This window comes from Bubalus kerabau, chromosome 15 (assembly GCF_029407905.1).
Source record: "Bubalus kerabau isolate K-KA32 ecotype Philippines breed swamp buffalo chromosome 15, PCC_UOA_SB_1v2, whole genome shotgun sequence".
In the NCBI taxonomy this organism is placed as follows: Eukaryota; Metazoa; Chordata; class Mammalia; order Artiodactyla; family Bovidae; genus Bubalus; species Bubalus kerabau.
The window spans coordinates 70,419,871-70,434,262 of NC_073638.1; the positions used below are offsets into that span (position 1 = coordinate 70,419,871).

At 40.2% G+C, this 14,392-nt stretch overlaps 1 long non-coding RNA gene across 1 annotated transcript in view; it reads right to left on the reverse strand.

Annotated features, from left to right (window-relative positions):
* Window positions 1-14,122, reverse strand: part of LOC129628517 (uncharacterized) — a 33,079-nt gene extending 18,957 nt beyond the window's left edge. Inside the window, exons 1-2 of the long non-coding RNA XR_008702824.1 lie at window positions 13,929-14,122; window positions 4,148-4,220 (exon numbers count right to left, since the gene is read on the reverse strand). This is a non-coding gene — a long non-coding RNA (uncharacterized LOC129628517). The remainder of the gene's footprint in view (window positions 1-4,147; window positions 4,221-13,928) is intronic.
* Window positions 14,123-14,392: the final 270 nt, after the last annotated feature.

The following is a 14,392-nucleotide window of genomic DNA, read 5'->3' on the forward strand; positions in this document are numbered from 1 at the left end:
AGTTGGGAGGCTGTGAGCAATCACATGTGGCCGGACAAGCCTGTCAGGCAGGCTAGAGAACCTTCAGAGGAGTTTGTAGGTTAAAACACTCTTGTCACGCCCAGGAGTTTTTATTAACTGGAGCTCTAGGTTAACTCCTTCTCCGAAAGAGGTGGTGGGGGACAGCACCCCATAAAGTCAGAGGTGTAGGTGAGAGCACAAAGTAGTAAAGTAGGCAGGCTCTGTTCATGGGGGTAGATGCTCGAGGATTTCCAGGGGGACTCCTGAGGCTCGATCCCGCCTTTGCTTATGTTGAGCCTCCTTCCTCATGACTTTTGCCACGGGCGGAGTACCTCACTCTGGCCTCCAACAAGTGGTCAAAAAGTACAGATACTGTTGTAACTTAATCAATTAACTCAAACTCTGTCATCAAGGACATGGGTTCTTTTCTCTATGCTTTCCTTGATGGTGATGTATCTTCATTCTCTGCAGTGTAGCCCCACCTCATTTTCCCTTTATATTTCACATCAGTCAATAGGAAAATTCTCTTACTCGGGAAAAAGAAAGGATTTTGATCACAGAAATCAAATGAAAGACTTGGATCTAGTTCTCATTCAGTAAATAGATAGTAAGCTTTAAAACACAGTAATAACAAAATGATCTTCTAGCATTAGTAATAACACAGAGCTAGCACTATGGCACCCCACTCCTGTACTCTTGCCTGGAAAATCCCATGGATGGAGGAGCCTGGTAAGCTGCAGTCCATGGGGTCGCCAAGAGTCGGACATGACTGAGCGACTTCACTTTCACTTTTCACTTTCATGCATTGGAGAAGGAAATGGCAACCCACTCCAGTGTTCTTGCCTGGAGACTCCCAGGGACAGGGGAGCCTGGTGGGCTGCTGCCTATGGGGTCTCACAGAGTTGCACACGACTGAAGTGACTTAGCAGTAGCAGCAGCACTATATAATAGGATTGATCTATTTAATTGTTATAAGATCATAAGTGTAAGATGTCTGACTGACTGAGATCCATCACTTCTCATTTAAAGTTAATTTTCCATTTCTGCTGTGAAAAGTTGACACAATTAAAACATCACAAATTTATTTTCTACAATCTCTGTATGGGTGGGCTTGACTGGGTGCCTTTCTTAGATTCTTACCAAGCCAGAATCAAAGTGCCAGCTACCATGGTCCTGTGCTGCTATCTGGAGACTCTAAGGGAGATTCTGCTTCTAAAGACATTTATGTTGATGATGAATTCAGCTCCTGGTGGATGTAGGACTAAGGTTCCTATTTCCTTGCTGTCTGTTAGATTAGAGACTTCATGTGTCTCCCATTCTGTTGCCTTCTCCACCTTCAAACCATCAATGGTTCATGTCATCCTCCTTATGCTTGATTCCTCTTCTACAGCATCTCTCTGGTTAGAGAAAAAGTGTTATTTTTAAGGATTCATGTGATTAGACTGAGCCCATGTAGAAAATTCAGGATAATTTTAGGATATTGATGTCTGTAACTTAAATTACATCTGCAAATCCCCTTTTCATGTAACATGAAATGTTCATACGCTTTTACCAAGGGGAAAAGATCAAGGGGTCAAAATTCCACCTAAAATATACCCCTTGAATGATAAATGCCATTCATAACAGAAAATCATACGTGATACTAGGGAGCAGGAGTGAGCCTAAGAAAGAATCTCTGGCAAACTAAACTGTGAGAAGCAGACTCTAGCAATGGGGAACTAGAAGCTGAAACAATATGAAGACAATTCATGTTTTCAGTGGGAAGACAAGGAGTTATCTTCTGTAAAATATCATGGACACAGTACTGGAAATTGCCATAAACTTAAAACTGAAAGGGCAAGATATCTTGAAGTCTCTGGGACAACACAGAAAGTCAGTAAAAGAAAAAAAAATCCATGAAAGGATTGTCTTTCTGCCTGCCATATAATTTTGCTAACTTTTTGTCTTATCAGTACTGCAAATTAGAGCTTCTCAAACAGAAGTAGAAGAATGAGGAATATCCTACTGAATTTGCAGAAATCTCCAAAGAAAGAAATGATACTACATTTTTATTCACTTCCTTAAATAGATTTTACAATAAGATAATTGCCCTTTCTATTAATATAATTTGTTCATTTCCTGGTAGAATTGACTACTTCATTGACTCCTTGGGTCAGTCTGGTTAATATAGTTCAGAATAACTAGAGAAGTAAAAAAAAAGCTAAACTTTATTCTTGTAACCAGATTCATTGAAAACAAGAATACATTCATGTTGTTTCATATTAGGGCACACAGCTATTGCTATGGTTTGAGTGACAGATATTTGGAAGGAAGGCATGTACATCCTTTAGCTTGCAGGCATGTAGGGAGATGTGATTCACAAATATCCCTAAAGAATGATATCTGTGCACAGAACTATTAATTTTAAATACCAGCTTCCTGATAAGATTTTATATTTTTGGTACTATTATACAGTGCATGCATGCTCAATCACTCAGTCATGTCCAAATCTTTTCAACCTCATGGTCTGCAGGCCGCCAGGCTCCTCTGTTCAAGGGATTGTCCAGGTAAGAATACAGGAGTACATTACCATTTCCTCCTGTGCATGCATGCTCAATCACTCAGTCATGTCCAAATCTTTTCAACCTCATGGTCTGCAGGCCGCCAGGCTCCTCTGTTCAAGGGATTGTCCAGGTAAGAATACAGGAGTACATTACCATTTCCTCCTGTGCATGCATGCTCAATCACTCAGTCATGTCCAAATCTTTTCAACCTCATGGTCTGCAGGCCGCCAGACTCCTCTGTTCAAGGGATTGTCCAGGTAAGAATACAGGAGTACATTACCATTTCCTCCTGTGCATGCATGCTCAATCACTCAGTCATGTCCAAATCTTTTCAACCTCATGGTCTGCAGGCCGCCAGGCTCCTCTGTTCAAGGGATTGTCCAGGTAAGAATACAGGAGTACATTGCCATTTCCTCCTCCAAGGGCTCTTCCCCACCCAGGGTTCAAACCAGCATCTCCTGTGTTTCCTGCTCCTGTGTCTCTTGCATGGGCAGGCAGATTCTTTACCACTGAGCCACCTGGGAAGCTCACTATTATATAAATCTTTTAACAACAACAACAAAATAATTTAAGCCAATTAAGAAAAAGAGATGCAAAGTATTTTTAAGAATCAGAAATAGTTAAAATTAAAAAACTTCCCATTTAACTTTTGACAAATGTAGCTGTACAAATGTGAAAAAACACTAAAAAATCCAGCAGCAATTGTGAGATGCTGGTTGTCAGCTAGAAGTTCATTGCTAGAGATACTTTGGACGGAAAAATATTTATGCAATCAAATGGATAGAACAGCAGGAACTCTATATTAAGCACAAAAATGTGTTTCCTTCAATTTCTTCATTGCCAGAACAAATGCTATATCATGTTCTGATGGCTAAGAGAGATGACCCACCTTCCTGTGTGGTGAGACTGTAGCATTCAGTGATAGATGAATAGGGCTGTTATTAATTAAATGTTGTACAAAAGAGAGCAGTATGGTATATATAGCTGCTTCCTTTGTTGTCTATCTTAATCTAGAAATATTCAAGAGCATTCAACTGAGGTAGTAAAATTTTTTTAAATATAAGGGGTAATTTATCATAAGAGTGAAACATATACACATCTACAACTCTAAAGCCATTCCTTTCTCTCTATATGTAATAAAACTTTACAGCCATAACTTTCCCTTGGCAATGGTCTGGTGATAACAGTTGGTTTGCAGAGGTCAGGAATGTTCTCAATGTAGTGGAGTCTAAGTTTTGATGTACATTAGAAACACATGGGGAACTTTTAAGAATGCCGTTGCACAGACTGAACCCCATGCCATTTAAATCTGAATGTCTGGGATTGCGAGCCAAGCATCAATTTTTTATTAAAGATGCCCAGTTGATTCCAATATACTATTAATACAATATTTGTGACCCACTGAGATAAAGATGAGAATCTGAGTATTCATGGGCATGTTATTAGGCTATACCACACTACATGTGCCTGCACATAAAAATGATGGCTGATTAGAAATGTGAAATTAATCAGAGGACAGGTAATGCTTATGCCATTAAGAACTTTAAGGATATCAACATTGTACAATTCCCATATTTTGCCAGGAGTCAGTATAAATAAATTACCTTGGGCAAGGGAGTCAACATACTGTGGGTCAAGGATGTCTCCAGAAATTGGCCTATTCCATCTTCCTTAATTCTGAAGGAAATGAGGTACATAATTGACTAAAGACATTTCTATAGTATTTAGAATACATACTTAGAACCTATGTGCATGCATACTAAGTTGCTTCAGTCAAGTCTGATTCTTTGTGACGCTGTGGCCAGTAGCCTTCCAGGCTGCTCTGTCCGTGGGATTCTCCAGGCAAGAATACTGGAGCCATGCCCTCTTCCAGGGGATCTTCCCGACCCGAGGACTGAATCCACATCTCTTACATCTCCTTCCTTGGCAGATGAGTTCTTTACCACTAACACTACCTGGGAAGTCACTTAGAACCTATAAAAAAGAACTATTATAATACTTAGGATGTAAGACTAAAACCAGCCAGTAATAAAATAATCTGTGAATTTGATAGACGTTCAATGATCCTTCAGAGCACAGAAACTGCTCCAGGAAAGGCGTGGCTTAAAAGAACAACTCTTTATATAACTCACAATTCTGTGAATTGGCTGGGATTTTTTTTAAAGTCTGGAATGATTCAGCTAAACTCTACTAGGCTTGCTACATATTTGCAGGGAGCTAGTAAGTCTGCTCGGAGAAGGCAATGGCACCCCACTCCAGTACTCTTGCTTAGAAAATCCCATGGACGGAGGACCCTGGTGGGCTGCAGTCCATGGGGTCGCTAAGAGTCAGACATGACTGAGCAACTTCACTTTCACTTTCCACTTTTATGCACTGGAGAAGGAAATGGCAACCCACTCCAGTGTTCTTGCCTGGAGAATCCCAGGGACGGGGGAGCCTGGTGGGCTGCCATCTATGGGGTCACACAGAGTCGGACACGACTGAAGTGACTTAGCAGCAGCAGCAGCAGCAGTAAGTCTACTGTAAGGGTCATTCATCTGGTGGTTAGAAACTATTGAACAGGGGAAGCACTGACTGCATCCAGGAGTCAGTCTCCATACACTAGATTAACCCAGACTTATTCACATGGAAGTGGCACATTTCAGGGGAATAAGAACAAATGTTATATGGCTTCTTGAGATCAGACCCAAACTGGCACACGTTAACTTTCTCCACACTCTGTTATTTGAAATAAGAGCTACCCACATTCAAGGGGTGAGGAAATAGACTCTGCCTTTTTATTTGAAGAACTACAAAATCAAATAGCAAAGGGGCATGAACGTAAAAAAGAGAAAATGTTGTCAACATTATTTGTAGTATCAGTTCAGTTCAGTCGCTCAGTCGTGTCCGACTCTTTGCGACCCCATGAATCCCAGCACACGAGGCCTCCCTGTCCATCACCACCTCCCAGAGTTCACTCAGACTCACGTCCATCGAGTCAGTGATGCCATCCAGCCATCTCATCCTCTGTCATCACCTTCTCCTCCTGCCCCCAATCCCTCCCAGCATCAGAGTCTTTTCAATGAGTCAACTCTTCGCATGAGGTGGCCAAAGTACTGGAGTTTCAGCTTCAGCGTCATTCCTTCCAAAGAAAACCAAGGGCTGATATCCTTCAGAATGGACTGGTTGGATCTCCTTGCAGTCCAAGGGACTCTCAAGAGTCTTCTCCAACACCACAGTTCAAAAGCATCAATTCTTTGGCGCTCAGCCTTCTTCACAGTCCAACTCTCACATCCATACATGACCACAGGAAAAACCATAGCCTTGACTAGACGACCCTTTGTTGGCAAAGTAATGTCTCTGCTTTTCAATATGCTATCTAGGTCGGTCATATCTTTTCTTCCAAGGAGTAAGTGTCTTTTAATTTCATGGCTGCATATCACCATAGAAAAGATATTTTTGTTCATAACCATGAATATCCTTTTTAACATCCCCCCTTTTTTTTCATTTCTAACCACAGCCACAACCATCTGCATCTTAACATCTGCCATGACTCTTCCTGTCCTTTTTTCATTTAAAAAGCCTGTCTTTACCTCTCTCTAGTTAAAAATTTTCTGGAATTCTTGTTTTCCACTATTATGGAAACTTGACCCTTAAACTCAGCACGAACAGGGTAATACTTTTTTCCACAAAGAGTTACTAGTTCAAGTGCTTGCATAGGTTGGGCCTAGTAAGATATTTTAAATGAGCCAGATTTTATATTTCTTAAAACTCATTACATAAACAGCATCAGTCACCCACCAATCCACATTTATGCACTTACTTTACTATGACACTTCCTAGAAATTTGGAAAGGCTAACACGAACAAGAGAAACTGTTTACATTTCACTATTCCTCTTCCCCAACTCTCTTCCTGCCTTCTTTTTACTAGGGGAGGATTTGGATAATTGAATCCAACTAACGGGAGAAATATCAATAGCCTCAGATATGCAGATGACACCACCCTTATGGCAGAAAGCGAAGAGGAACTAAAAAGCCTCTTGATGAAAGTGAAAGTGGAGAGTGAAAAAGATGGCTTAAAGCTCAACATTCAGAAAACTAAGATAATGGCGTCTGGTCCCATCACTTAATGGGAAATAGATGAGGAATCAGTGGAAACAGTGTTAGACTTTATTTTTTGGGGCTCCAAAATCACTGCAGATGGTGACCGCAGCCATGAAATTAAAAGACGCTTAATCCTTGGAAGGAAAGTTATGACCAACCTGGAGAGCATATTGAAAAGCAGAGACATTACTTTGCCAACAAAGGGTCGTCTAGTCAAGGCTATTGTTTTTCCGGTGGTCATGTATGGATGTGAGAGTTGGACTGTGAAGAAGGCTGAGCGCCGAAGAATTGATTCTTTTGAACTGTGGTGTTGGAGAAGACTCTTGAGAGTCCCTTGGACTGCAAGGAGATCCAACCAGTCCATTCTAAAGGAGATCAGCCCTGGGATTTCTTTGGAAGGAATGATGCTGAAGCTGAAACTCCAGTACTTTGGCCACCTCATGCGAAGAGTTGACTCATTGGAAAAGATTCTGATGCTGGGAGGGATTGGGGGCAGGAGGAGAAGGGGACGACAGAGGATGAGACGGCTGAATGGCATCACTGACTCGATGGACGTGAGTCTGAGTGAACTCCGGGAGTTGGTGATGGACAGAGAGTCCTGGCGTGCTGCAATTCATGGAGTCACAAAGAGTCAGACACAACTGAGCAACTGAACTGACTGAACTGAACCATTTGGAAGAGACCACATCTACTAGTAGGAATAGCCAATGTGTTAAAAGACATCTCATTTTCCCCAAACTTTGCAATACAAAAACATTTTCTACCTATTTTTTAAAAAGTGAATTTCTCTCTCAATGGAGTTGGCTCAGTTTGATCCAAGGACTATCATTGCTGCTTTGATTACTTGTAACTTCTGACCAACTTAAATACTGTACAACCCAAGATGTAGATTAGGCATGATTAGGCTCATGATCTAACCAGTCCATCCTAATGAAATCAGTCCTGAGTATTCATTGGAAGGACTGATGCTGAACCAAAGAATTGATGCTTTTGAACTGTCATGTTGGAGAAGACTCTTGAAAGTCCCTTGGAGAGCAAGGAGATCCAACCAGTCCATCATAAAGGAAATCAGTCCTGAATATTCATTGGAAGGACGGATGTTGAAGCTGTAACTCCAATACTTTGGTTACCTGAATTGAAGAGCTGACTCATTTGAAAAGACCCTGATGCTTGGAAAGATTGAAGGCAGGAGGAAAAAGGGGCGACAGAGCATGAGAATGGTTGGATGGTATCACTGACTCAATGGACATGAGTTTGCATAAACTCTGGGAGTTGGTGATGGACAGCGAGGCCTGGTGTGCTGCAGTCCATGAGGTCACAAAGAGTTGAACACGGCTGAGCAACTGAACTGAACTGAACTGATGCTGAAGCTGAAACTCCAATACTTTGGCCACCTGATTCAAAGAACTGACTCATTGGAAAATACCCTGATGCTGGGAAAGATTGAAGGCAGGAGGAGAAGGGGATGACAGAGGTGAGATGGTTGAATGGCATCATTGACATGATAAATATGAGTTTGTGTAGACTCCGGGAGTTGGTGATAGACAAGGAAGCCATTTTGGATAGTCTCACTCACTTGCTTACTCTGGGGAAATCAGCTGCCATGTTGTAAGTTTCTTTATGGAAAGGCCCAGGGAGTGAGGAACTGAGGGAACCTTCAGCCAACAGTCCAAGAGAAATTGAATCTGTGTGTCAAATAGCCAGAGAGGAACTAAATCCTGTGAATAAGCCCAGGAGTGAACTCAAAGTGCATTATTACTGAATGAGCTTCCATATGAAAGTATGTACAACTCCAGATGATAGCTTAATTGCAACTTCCAAGAGACCTGGAACCAGGGTGATGTCACTAAGACATGCCAGGTTTCTGACCCAGGGAAACCATAAGATAACATATTTTTTTTAAGCTCCAATATTTTATGGAAACTTGCTAAATAACAGTAAGTAGTTAATTAATATACAAGATTTGCCATAGCCCTACAGCTGAAGTCACTAAACACAGAACCACCAGTGATATAGTGTTTGTTCTTTTACTGTTCTTTACATTTAGCTCCATTTGAAAATACCACTTGCAGAGAGGCAGAATAAGATACAGACACTACTTAATTTTACCCATATTTTCATATTTCCTTATGCATTATGTTTTATTTACATATATGAATATGAATTCATAAATTGGTATGTTTAATGTGTATAAGTTAGCATATATATAAATATATTTATGGAGATATATACATATGTGTGTGTGTATATATATATATGAAAGTGAAAGTGTTAGTCACTCAATCATGTCTGACTCTTTGTGACCCCATGGACTGTACCCCATCAGGCTCCTCTGTCCATGGAATTCCCCATGCAAGAATGCTGGAGTGGGTAGCCATTCCCTTCTTCAGAGGATCTTTCTGACTCAGGGATTGAACCTGGGTATCCTGTACTGCAGACGAATTCTTTACCATCTGAGCCACCAAGGAAGCCCATATGTGCATGTGTATATATATATATATACACATATATATATATATGAAGTGAAGTGAAGTGAAGTCACTCAGTCATGTCCAACTCTTTGCGACCCCATGGACTGTAGCCTACCAGGCTCCTCCCTCCATGGGATTCTCCAGGCAAGAGTACTGGAGTGGGTTGCCATTTCCTCCTCCAGGGGATCTTCCAGACCCTGGGATCAAACCCGGGTCTCCCGCATTCCAGGCAGACACTTTAACCTCTGAGCCACAAGGGAAGCCATATATATATCTTCCATTGCCTGACTTTGATATGTTCTGAGAGAAAAAAAATCAACAGCAATGAACACTATTTCTGACTACTTTCCTCTACCTATGGAAGTAATGTTTTCCATAGATTTCAACAAGGATGTATTATATTACTTATATTAATTATTTGGGACTAATTATATAGCAATAACTATGGTTATATTTTTCAAGAAGACTTCTCATTTAAATTATAAAAGCAAACGTTCATGTCCTATTTTAATTCTGTGGATTGAAAGATTGAAATAAGGGATTATCTTTATGATTGCAGGATGCTTGTATTAAATACAAAAATTATGAATTACAACATTTGTCAAATTTTACAAATTAAAATTATGTGTGGATACAGAGTCTCCAAAAATAGTGTGCAAAGACAATCCATGATGTGGAAGAAGGTATGCAGGACACATATGATTGGACAGTAAGTAGAACCCAAAGTATTAAAATATTTCCTTTGTGTCATTAAGAGAAATTCAAATGAGGAAATTAAAATAACCAATATACATATGAAATATTGACAGCCTCATTGATGAAAAAATTGAAAACTTAAAATCACAATAAGGTATTATTTTACACTCATCAGTTTGTCAAAATAAGACTAGGGATTTCTTTGGAAGGACTGATGCTAAAGCTGAAACTCCAGTACTTTGGCCACCTCATGTGAAGAGTTGACTCATTGGAAAAGACTCTGATGCTGGGAGGGATTGGAGGCAGGAGGAGAAGGGGATGACAGAGGACAAGATAGCTGGATGGCATCAATGACTCAACAGACGTGAGTCTGGGTGAACTCCGGGAGTTGGTGATGGACAGGGAGGCCTGCCGTGCTGCGATTCATGGGGTCGCAAAGAGTCAGACACGACTGAGCAACTGAACTGAACTGAACTGAACTGAATGCAACATTGATCCAAGGACCTAGAATATCTTTTCACTATTCTGGAAATTTAAATTGGCCAAACCATGAGGGGAAAAAGTGCCATTTTCTTGAGGAAATGGCAACCCATTCCAGTATTCTTGCCTGGAAAATTCCATGGAGAGAGGAGCCTGGTGCGCTATAGTCTGTGGGGTCACAAAAACGTTGGACATGGCTTAGAGACTAAACAACAGAGCAACAACAATGTCTTACCAATTTTATTTTAAATATATACCCTAAGGAAAATCTTGCATATATTCTATAGTAGAGATTTTTAAAACCCTTTAAAGTTGCATTATTAATAATAGCAAAAACACTAGAAAGAAATCATAGGTTCAGATTCACTAGGATGAATAAATAAATATTGTATATCCATGTTGAGCTTCCTTGATGGCTCAGACAGTAAAGAATCTTCCCGCCCATGCAGGTAATGGGGGTTCTATCCCTGTGTCAGGAAGAGCCCCTAGAGTAGGAAATGCAAACTAGTCCAGTATTCTTGCCTGGAGAACTCCAATGACAGAGAACCTTGGTGGGCTACAATACACGGGGTTACAAAGAGTCGGACACAACTGAGAAACTAACAGTAACATACCCATGTCATGGAACAGTATTTGTGAAGTCATGAAGTTGCTCAGTTTTGTCCAACTCTCTGTAGCCCACCAGGCTTCTCCATCCATGGAATTTTCTAGGCAAGAGTACTGGAGTGGGTTGCCATTTTCTTCTCCATGGAACAGTGTTAGGTAACAAATTTATTAAAACAGGTATTTGCAGAAAGATGTTGATAGTAGTGTTATAGTTAATTTGTCTTGATTTTTCATTTTTCAAAGAAAATTTAAAGTTACTATATCATATTATCAATTCAAAGCAATCACTGAAGAAATTATCCAGTATACTATAGATTTCTCTATGGGCTGATTGCTTCAGCATTACATGTCCAAAACTCTGTGAGGAGGGACCACAGTTAGAGGCAGAAAACATTATCCCCACCTGTCTTAGTTCAGGCTGCTATAACAAAATAGCAAGCACTGCATTATTTTCAACAACAGACATTTACTTCCCACAGTTCTGGAGTCTGAGAAGTCCAAGATTGGGGAGCCAACACTGTTTTGATGAGAACCTTCTTCCTGGCTTCTTGCTATATCTTCATATAGCAAAAAGAGACAGAAGGCTGCCTCCTTGCTGTATATTCATTTGCCAGAGAAAGAGAGAGAGAGAGAGAAAAGGAGGAAGAGAGGGAGAGAAAGAGAGAGAGACGAAAGAGAGAGACTGCATTGCTCTCTAGTCTCTTTACTTATTTTTATTTATTTATTTTTGTCTACACTCCACATCATTTATGACCTTAGTTCCCCAACCAGGGATAGAATCTGTGTCCCTGAACTGGGAGCATGGAGTCTTAACCACTGGACGGCCAGGCAACCCACACTAGTCTCTTCTTATAAAGGTACTAAATTCCATTGGTCCCACCATAAGGACCCTATGACTTCATGACCTCCTATCAACCTAATTACCTTCCAAAGGCCCCACATCCAGATGTCATCCCATTGTATTATGGTTTCAGTATATGATATTTGGGGATTACAATTCATTCCATAATACCACGTTAAACTTGGAAAACTTTCTGAGATGTAAAGGAAGCACAAAGAGAAAACAATCCAAATTCATTGGACATTGTGCTGCTTAAGCTGTGGATGCTGAGACATTTTGAAAATGAGGAATTTGAATTATTAAACATATTTGTTGAATAACTGATATGTAACTGTGAGTTGTACGAGATAGTAATGATAGGATTAAATGTGGCAGAGGTGGGAAGTGTTGGGATTTGAGAGTCTGGTTGATTGTCGCTTCAGCAAGATGGAGAAACAGCCAAAATGGATGCTTGGGAGCAAAGATAGACCAGAGACCCAATGTGCCAATGGCTGCTAAGGGTCAATGCCAGGCCCTTCATCTTGTAGCCTGGACCAATGCCAGTACATTAATCTCACATACTGTCCTGTAGACACTTCTATGTAATTATTCTTCTATCTTTAGCATTATTTTCTTTGAGCATAACCATTTCACATACTTTTAATTCTGACAGTCTCCAGAACTTAGAGTAACTACTTACTGGACTTTGACCCACCAAAATTGAGGTCTCATGAATTTTCTTTCCTTAGGTAAGCTCCTCTTTACCATACCTATAGGTCTAAGTGCCAGCTCTGGACTTCCTGACTTTTCTAGAATAAGGGCTTTATTTTAACTGATTATTTGTCAGCAAAGATTTACCTCCCATATTTACCTCTGTCAGCACTACCCTTTCTTAAAAATTCAGTTTAAATGCCACCTGTTCTAAGAGGTCTTCTTAAATTGGGTTAGATGGGAGGTAAACTTCTTTGAGTCCTAGTGGTATTTAAAATAACTCTCGAAAAGCCAAGAGACTTTTTTTTTTTTAATCTCTCTTACACCTTTCTAGAAATATTTGTTAAATAAGCCACATCAGTTTGAATAGAATCAAATCAAATCAAGCTGGATTGAATTGAACAGACCTGAATTGAAATGAATGGCTCTTTTTACACTTGAGTACCAGACAGGTCATAGGAAAAACAGTTTATTTCTTGTATTTTTTTTTTCAGTTTCTATTAATATATGCTCTCTAACAGTAAGCTCACAGAATGAGTCAGTTGAAAAGTTTGAGGTGATTCAGACTTAATAGCCTTAACTGTACATTCATGTACAGTTAATATCACTGTCATATAAGGGTCATCTTTGACTAAGAAATGCCTGAATTCTTTAATTCTATCTTAAAAAATAGGATATACTTAAAACTAGGCTAAATAGGCTGTTTTTCATGGGCTAACTTGTATTCAAAGTTAATTGGATATTGAAAATCCCAGCTTATGTTTAATATGTATCATTTTTCAGAAATCCCAAGATAAACCTGCTAACTATAAAAAAAGAACAAAACTATACATTTCCTGAGCTGTGGATTTTAACAATCCTCATTCTGGCAATAAAGCCCTCTTTTGAAAATTTTCTTCCTCTCTTTTGCTATTCTTTATTATGTAATCTACTTAAGGATATCACTATTTAGTGCATTCATCACTTATTAATACCTGACCATTATAGGGTAAGGAATATTCACCAAGGTATTTTAAATAGAAAAGTAAGGGATAAGTAATTGGATTGAAAACAATTGCTAAGATTCTTTCCAACTCAAAGATTCTATGATACATTACCTCGGTTCATTTGTAATTGAAAGCAAAACAATAAAATCTTTACGCCACATACATCACTGATATATTCATTTTTTTCTGGCCCAACATTCACTTATAACTTTTAACTTAAAACAACAGAGGGAAAATAAGCCCTATCATAATTACAAACAGTAGTATGTGGGAATCAATAGAGCAAGTAATATTTGCTCAGCTTATGTCCTATGAATTTCATTCCAAAAGCAAGGCTCACTGTTTTCCCCTCCTGTGCTTATTTAAAAGACATACACATATATACAATAGCCTTTTGATCAAAAAATATTCTAATTAAAAAGTCATATTTAATAAAAGGAACTTCAGTCAGCATTCTAAGAGCCTTAGTCTGATCTCTTGATTTTATAGAACTAAGGTTAGAGACAAAGGGCGGCGGCCAAGAGGAGTTACCTCACCTCCGAGGTCAGGGGCAGCGGCCAAGAGTGCCAGGCTGCAACGGCTCAGGAACGGCAGAGAAGAACTACCCAAGTCCGATGTCAGGGGCGGCGGCTGGGAGGAGCTACCCATGTCCGAGGCCAGGGGCAGCGGTTGAGAGGACCAACGCCACGTCCAAGGAGCGGTGGCTGCGCGGGCGCAGGAGGGCCTAGAGGCGCGTTGAAGGTCAAGAAGGGCGGAGGTGAGGAGATACCCTTCATCCAAGGTAAGGAGCTGCAGCTGCAATTTCCTGCAGCAGCCGTAAAGAGATACCCCATGTCCAAGGTAAGAGAAACCCAAGTAAGAAGGTAAGTGTTGCAAGAGGGCATCAGAGGGCAGACACACTGAAACCATACTCACAGAAAACTAATCAATCTAATCACACAAGAATGACAGCCTTGTCTAACTCAATGAAACTAAGCCATGCCCATGGGGCAACC